This window comes from Pinus tabuliformis, chromosome 2_2, assembly GCF_031772625.1.
Source record: "Pinus tabuliformis cultivar Carrire ecotype Pingquan chromosome 2_2, CPIR1, whole genome shotgun sequence".
Lineage (NCBI taxonomy): Eukaryota > Viridiplantae > Streptophyta > Pinopsida > Pinales > Pinaceae > Pinus > Pinus tabuliformis.
In genome coordinates, this window is record NC_142300.1 from 469,095,041 (window position 1) to 469,103,363 (window position 8,323).

Below are 8,323 nucleotides of genomic sequence, written 5' to 3' on the forward strand. Positions count from 1 at the left end.
CCCACCCAAGTATGGAATGCTATTATCTCGCTCATGGCGAGCAAAATTACGGGGATCTCTACAGTTAGACATGTCATATGCCACCATATTTGTGTTTGGACAACAAAGAAAACTTTACATAGAAACAAAGTACATGGTAAGTAGTTCAGAAAAACCACAAAATTACCCTATATACTACATGCATTCTGATATGGACTCATTCATCTTGTATAATTCAAACAATGGCAAAAATGAAATCACAGTTGTAGAAGAAAAATACAAAGCACCTGATAGTGAAAACATATTTCATGAGGCTCTATGGCATTTATATTTTGATGGTTCTATAAATAGATCAGGAGTAGGTGTAGGAGTTTGGATTCACAACATGGAAAATAACCATTTTGAAGGTCATGCCTTTAGATTAAACTTTAAATGCACAAACAACATGGTAGAATATGAAGCTTTAATCTTAGGACTACAAATTGTTAGAAAACTTGGAGCTAAGAGAGTTTCTATCATGGGAGACTCAGAATTGATTATAAAACAAATTAAAGGAGAATGCTCTGTGAATAATCCCAGACTTAGCCAATATAGAGAGACTGTCCTAGATTTGATTAAGGACCTTCTTGAAACTGATTTTGCTACCATTCCTAGGAAACAAAACATGCAAACTCACAGTATGGCCACTTTTGCTAGTACATACAAATTATCTTTTCAGCCCAACCAAAAGTACACTGCAGAGACATAGGCTTGTTATACTTGACAATTTGAAATATTGGCAACTTTTCTCACAAGATTCTCAAATCTATGATTTCATGAATGCTGAAGGAGAGTTTCAAAACTGTAACATAGATATTGATTGTACAATATATAATAACATAGATGTAAGATAGATATAAATTCTTTAGACATAGATAAACCCAGTAGTTTCACTAAATTAGAAATAGATAACTTAGAAAAGGTAGAAATAGAAGAAATAATGACTGATGATCCTGAAATTTTAAACCTTAAAAATAACTTTTTTCCCAAGGGATTAATCCCATTAGAATATTTGTTTGATTCAAATGATGTATCTAGAAAACCAAAAATGCAGCCTACAGTCCAGCAGCCCAAATCCTCAGCTAACTATAAGAAAACAAATTTTGAAGTTTTGCCCAGGGATGTTCACCCCATTGACCAAATTGAGTTCCATAAGTAGGCAGGTGAGATGATCTATTCCACCATGAAAAATAAAGTTATGACTATGCACAAACTTCAAATTTCATTGGATAATATCACTGCACAGTACAAGATGGAAAATGCCTCCTCACAAGCCAAGGACAATAGAATCAAGTCACTGGAAGACTTGGTGATTAAGCTTGGGTATAATCCTAATGATGTCAAAGTTGCAGAGAAATTAATAAAAAAGAAGAATGAGGATATTGCTGCTTTGAAGAAGCAACTGAAGATGCCTCATTCAGAGCATCCACAGACCAAGGAGGTCCTTGAGAGTCAAACCCAACAAGAAGAGATGATGGATATCATTCTCCAATTGAATGATCAATTAAAAGAAATTGAGAAGGAGTTGGACAATTTGATACAGGTGAAACAAGCCAGCCTTGTGACAACCACTACCACTGCCATTCCAATAGTCACTACAACAGTTCCATCAACCTTGGTAGCTTCATTGGCTCCTACAGCTCCACTGGCTACAAAACTTCCAGCTGTCACGACATAAAAATCAGCAACAGTTTCAACAACAGTAGCAGCTCAGCCAAGTGACGAGGCAATCAAATTAGTCAAAGCAATGGAGGACATGTCCATTCAGACCATAGAGATAAATAAACTTAAAGAAAAGATAACAAGTCTACAGAAAAAGAATAAGCTTGCACAGATTATGCACAAGGATGAAGTTTATAAGTCAACCAGGTTGACTGAAAGAATGAAGATCTTGGAAAAATAATTGACATTAAAGGAGCCACTTGGCCAAGCTAAAGAACAATTATGGGCCAATATCATTGACTCTGTCAATGATATTTGTCCATCCATTCAAGTCATATTTGAACAAAATGATTTAGTCAAAGAGGCTACAGAAGCAATTCAGAGAGTTAAGGTTGAACTTGGAGACATGCCAGAAGAAGCCACTAGAATAATCCATTTTCTTAACTCTAAGAACAAATATGAATTGCAGGAGCTGGACATAGCTGATAGAATTGACACCATACTAGAAGTGAAAAAGGTGCTCATCAAGAGGAATTTGATGATGAACCTTGAGGACAAATGCCAAACCATGCAACTGGCTATAGACAGGTTCATAGTAAAGTTTCATGTTTTAAGGTAGAAAGGTCTGCCAAATCCCTTGGTAATAAATGATAAATTGATGCCACAGGAAGACTACAACAGGAGAATCAGAGAGGTGGCAAGAGATCAAGCCAATAATTCCTCTATGAAGGGGATTCCTATAGGAAAGGTTTTGTATCAGACATTTGAGAACCTATTTTACCTCCAGCATGAGGTAAAACACCTTTTTGTGAACAAACCTAGCTTTGCCAAGTACACAGAAGTAGATTAAATCTACAGGAAAATGGTAAATATCAAATTAACAGGTGCAGACACATGGGAAAAGTTAATTGACTTACTGTAAAAATGCACAGTAAAAGTGAAAACAGAACAGTGAAAGAAAAGTGACTGATCAGCTAGATGAAAGAGTATCAGGTGAAGGTGTATTAGTTGGAAGGGAAAAGTAAAAAGAGAAGCCAATGTAGAAGACCAACAGAAAAGGAGAATAAACAACGAAAGATCAAAGCATAAAGACAACACAGCCAAATAAACAGGGACAACTTACATCAGTTGAATATCTTTCTCCATCTTCTTGCATGAAGATATTTCTTTTTTCTAGATTAATTCCCAAGATAGTTTGGGATATTTTGTATAAATACTTCATAATTCAAAGTATAGTGGTGGATTGCTAGACATTTCTATAGTTGTATTGATCTGTAACTTGAGGATTCACTGTACCAATTTTTCAAGTCAGCAGATTGGACTGAGTAATAAAGAGATTGCATTACAGGATTCATGTGTTGAGCTACTTCAGTGAAGTATTTTCTTTGTAAAATTATTGTTTTCTTATGTATTTCACAAACTTGCATGTTATCTAAATTGAATGAATTAACTGGAAATTTATTTCAAAATTTGTAAGTACACTTTGTCTTGAACTGTTAATCATTTTAATTTTTTCTTCTGATATCCGGATCTGAGAATCCTTAATTTCTCTCCCATCCCGGTTGACCTCTTTCACTTCCTTCATTATCCGGTTTAAGGAACCCTCAATTTCTCCTTGGATCCGATTGAAAACCACTTCACCATCCAGCCTTAAGATCTGAATTTACTCATCTACCTTGCCCTATAAACACTATCTTTAGAACTTAATCTAGTCCCGTTTGCTTGACATTTTACCCCATAGCCCAATGGTAAAAGACATCCCTCTATCCATCTAAGTAAGTGATCCCACCACCAAATCAAAATCAAAACCAAAGCACAATCATAACTAGCCTAAAATCAATTAACTAAACAAAATTAAATCATAAAGAGAGAGCCCTCTCTGAGCATTAGGAAGGCTAGATCCTATTCTCCAAAGTAGGTTTGTGGTTACCTCTATCATTTCTTTCACAATAACTCTAGAGAAATTTTGGAGTGATAACAACTAGAAAATATTTGCTAGGGACTCCAGAAAAACATGTAATAGTTCAACTCAAAAATGTTGATATTGTAAATTATACCTATGTTTGATCTACTTCTTTGATAATAATTCCTAGAATTCTCATTAGAACTGGATCAAATTTAGCTCCTAGAAACAGAGACTTCACAACCAAGATGAACCCAGCTGCATCTAAACTATTTGAAATTTTTGATATGTTTCTTACAGATGCAACACCATATGCAAAGTTGTATGAATATCCACAAACAAGAATGCTACCTTGAATCATAGTCTTGTTAAAAGCTTCAGGGTTTTGGTAGTCGGATTGGATATCAGATAAAAATAATTTAGCATTTCACCAATTCTTGCAATGAGAGAATCAGACTAACCTTTGCATGTTAGGGTTGCACATAGTGTCCATTTTCACATGTCAGGAATTGGCTACAACAATTAGTGGATGCTAGTGTACTTTTGTAGCTACAATCATTTACACCAGCTTCTACAAAATTTATTGATGGACTAAACAATACCATTATTTTGAGCTATGGACCACCATTTCCTCAAGTTTTTTCTACAAAAACCCCTTCTTTTATACTAGAAAGAAGGGAAACATAAAAAAGATTGAGAAATATAGCACTCTACCACTTGAAGTTGGAGTATTTGGTCCAACAGAAAGGCTCAAAATGTCTACACCATCTTCAACAGCCTGCAAACAAGTCATGGTAATATTTTACATATGTGACAAAATTTTGTCTATTTGTTCCAAAATTTAGCACACCTCTTGCTTGATTCTCAATAACACTACTATATTGTCTATTCACCTCAATTTGAATTAAGGATTAGCAAGAGGCATCAAACCTGATAAATGGCAACCACCACGCCAACAAGAAAACCTCTAAATTTCCTATAGAAGGCCCTATAGACAACAATACTGCATGATGGCAAGGAAAATATCATATAACAAAGAAATCAACTAAAAAATTAATCAATCCACATTATTTAAGTTGAATCTCCATAGTTGTATTGGCTAATAATGAAGCTGAAATGAGAAATCTTAACAGTTTCGCTGGATTTTCTATGAGGCCTCATTGAGCACGAGGAGCCACGCCACTTGTATTTCAAAATTCGTATCCATGCATCCTCACTAATGCTCCATAATTCCCTGTTGTTGTAACAGTTGTATGAATGATGATGGAGAAAATGAACCAATCTAAATAAGTTAATGCACATTAAAACCATAAATCCATCTTCAGAACTTCAATGTAAGAAATTATTTGCATTCCAATTCAAACTACAAGTGGATTTTCTTCTACTCTTTGAAAAGAGTTTCACATAATGAATAAATTAAAATATTTTTAAATAATGCACTACCAATTTGACCATAGCATCAATTATTAAATAATTCCCATACACTACCAAATACCGCAACTTACATTCTATGTAACACAAATTTTAATTCTTGTGTTATAAATTGCAGTATTTTGTAAGTTGACATTACACTGATTACGAATTTTATTTTTTTTGAAGTTCAGTTGTTATTAGCTGTGAGTTCATTGAGAAAGTAACATTGAAGGAGGGGAATTGATTAATGTTAAGGTTATTTATCTTTTATCACTGGGCTTCAATGAAGAAGATTAAAGCAGGTGCAAACTAATGATTGTTTATCTTTTGGGATTTGTTTCATCTCAAAGGCTGAATCCAGCCCACAAAAAGGAAGGATCTTCTCCGAAAGAATGCATTTGTCATGGAAGGATTTCATTTTCCATTCAAAAGCAGTGATCTAGCTCTGGCATAGACAATGTTATTAAACTATCCATATCTATTGCAGGGATTGGATTCATTACAAGTCTGCAAGTCCATGGGAGAGATTGGGAATTGTTTTTAGCAATACACATTTTTGTAAAGAGTAAGATTTAGGTGATTGGCTCAATTCAAATGGTAGAGTTGTTGGTAGTAGCTACTTTAAAGTTAGTTGACCAATTCTGTGTTGTGAGTAAATACTTCACTGTGACATATCCAAAGTCTTTATGAAGCTAAAATTTAAAATTTTACCATACTCTCGAAGCCAGCAAGTGGGATGTTTGTAAGGGCTTCATTGAACCAGTGAACATACATCTCAATAACTTCCATGGGTTGACACAAAGTGGTAGAAATCATTTTAAATACTTGAGTTTTTCTGCTACTAGTCTCTTTTTCACTTTGTAGGTCACCTCTAGCTTTACTTTCAATTTGGAGTGAACATGTTCTATTTAAGGACAACCTCAAATTGTATTTACTCATGAGGGAGATCTGTGCACCAATGTTTGGGTTAGTGTACCCTAGAGAGGATCAACTAGATCCTAGAAACATTTTTCAAGGACCATTGGGTTGCAAAAACTCAATATAGATCGACAAAGAGGGTGATAAAGGTCATGCCAGTACAATTGTACAATATGACTAAATGAAGAAAGAAACGAAGAACAAGATGGAGGATAGTACATGCAAGAATTCATTCAACATTGGGTTCCCACTAAGTTCAAGCCATATAGTTCAGTTCATTTGACAATTGAATGCATGCACTTACACACATGTTTCCTAGAGCTGTGACAACCCAACTTCATTGCTGCGACTTTGAGGTTTGGAATATGAGCCCTCTTGAAATATTCAACAGTCTACTATAGAGTTGAATCCGCTGTTGGTAATCTGAAAGTTCTGTTAGCGGCTACTTTTCAGTCAGCGTGAAAACTTTTCCCATTTTATTCCTAATACACTTTTGAAACCCCATGTCACTGGAATGGTAAAACAATTAGTGTTTCCAATAAATGGTCAAGAAACAAAAACTTGACAGAAACACTATTTATTGACCATTTATTTGCCTATGGGTAATTTTCCTTTCAAGTGATTCACTATTTTGGTAATGATGGTAAGTGTTGTGAGTAAACATGGTAGTTCTTTGACTGTGATGAGAAAATAGGAATGAATAGAGGAGATGGCTAGCCATGTCAAATTCATTGATGGAAACCATCTTCTGGAGGCTGGTTTGGAAGGTTTTTGTGGAGAATACAGAAGAGAGATCAATCTAGGCTTCTCTGTGGGCACCAATTTCATGACCAATAACCAAATCAGAGGACTTGATTTTGCAACAATTCATTCCTATGCTAACGTATGGTAAGGTTCTATCTTTTCTTCCCATGTTTATACTGTATAGGAGTGATTAAAAGCTTGATATTGATAGTTTTTTACAAACTTGGATCTGTTCTCTTGACTTCTATCTATATTTGAGATGTTGGGTTTTTACAGAAATTTATTGAGCCATAGCTGGTGTTCCATTCATTCATGTAACCTTATAGGCGGGTTGTTCATTATTATAGTAACAGGTGTTCATTGCATGAGGGCTCTTATTGTGCTCTATAAGCCGAGCAAGCCCAAAATCTCATAGCCTTGAATTGAAATTTCCATCGAACATTATATTACAGGACTTAACATCTTTGTGAACCACCTTCTTTTCCCATCTACCATGTGAATATGCCAATGCAGATGCAACCCCCATCACTATGTTGCATCTATTTTCCCATGACAACACCAGTCCTCCACCTTCTTGAAAAATGATCATTTCTTTAATTGTATAATGTGGATGCCAATTTGGTTTTTTGCAATGTAAGAGGGCTGCTTTTAGTGCCAGGAGATTAGGATTCTTATAGCATAACAATTTTAAAAACTGGTATAGGTTGGTAAGCTTGAGTCTCCATTTGTTTTGACCATTATTTTACATTTTTGTTGGAGGTTTGAAATGAAATATTACTATTTGAAACATGTTATCTATTTTACAATTGATGAGTGTGGTAAAAGGTTGGCTTGAGCCTTGAACTTGTAAACTATATTTCTTTTATCTTGGTTTCTGTGGGAGATCATGTGCAGAGGAGACATAAGGAAGGACCATTAGTGGAAGAGGTATGCTACCTAATGTAGATGCTTATGATTAATTTTTTGCAGATAGAAGTTTATTTTCATTGATCAGTTTACAATTATTTCCTTTGATTAGTAACATTATTTCCACCTAAGGGAATAAAATGGCCCAATTGGAAAAAAGAGATGCATTGATAAATCTAGAGATATGTTTTTCGACCATTTAACATGTACACAATTACTTGATATATCCTGTTTTATCTAGGATATTTTGGCAGGTCCAACATTGTTCAATATGTTTTAGTTCCATCAAATTTTCCTATTCTATGCACAATGCTTCATGTTTCCCTTGATTGCAATTTTAGTCTCCTTTTCTAGTAGTTCATTTTTTTTGAAGTTCCTCCAACACTTAAATTTTCATTTATATCGTATGCTTCAAAAGTGCTATAATCTTTTCCTTTATCTATTACCAGATTACAATCAGATAGGTCAAGTTACTTTTTATCTTCCACAATGTTGGGCTTGTACGACACCAATGTTTTATTTGTAAGGAGACATCACCCAATTGGTATTGAAAAAATGTAGCCTCCTGCATCATTGGTTGATGCATCATAAGCCTAAGCCTATAGTAGTATGTGCTTATTCTTCCTATGTAATGTTGCATCTTATTTTTTATTGCACTAAGACAAGTGAGGCCCATTCTACAACCATGTATGAGGGAGATGTACAATATCAATGTCTAACTTAGATGCAACATGTGGCATAAACCAACCATAAAAAGTA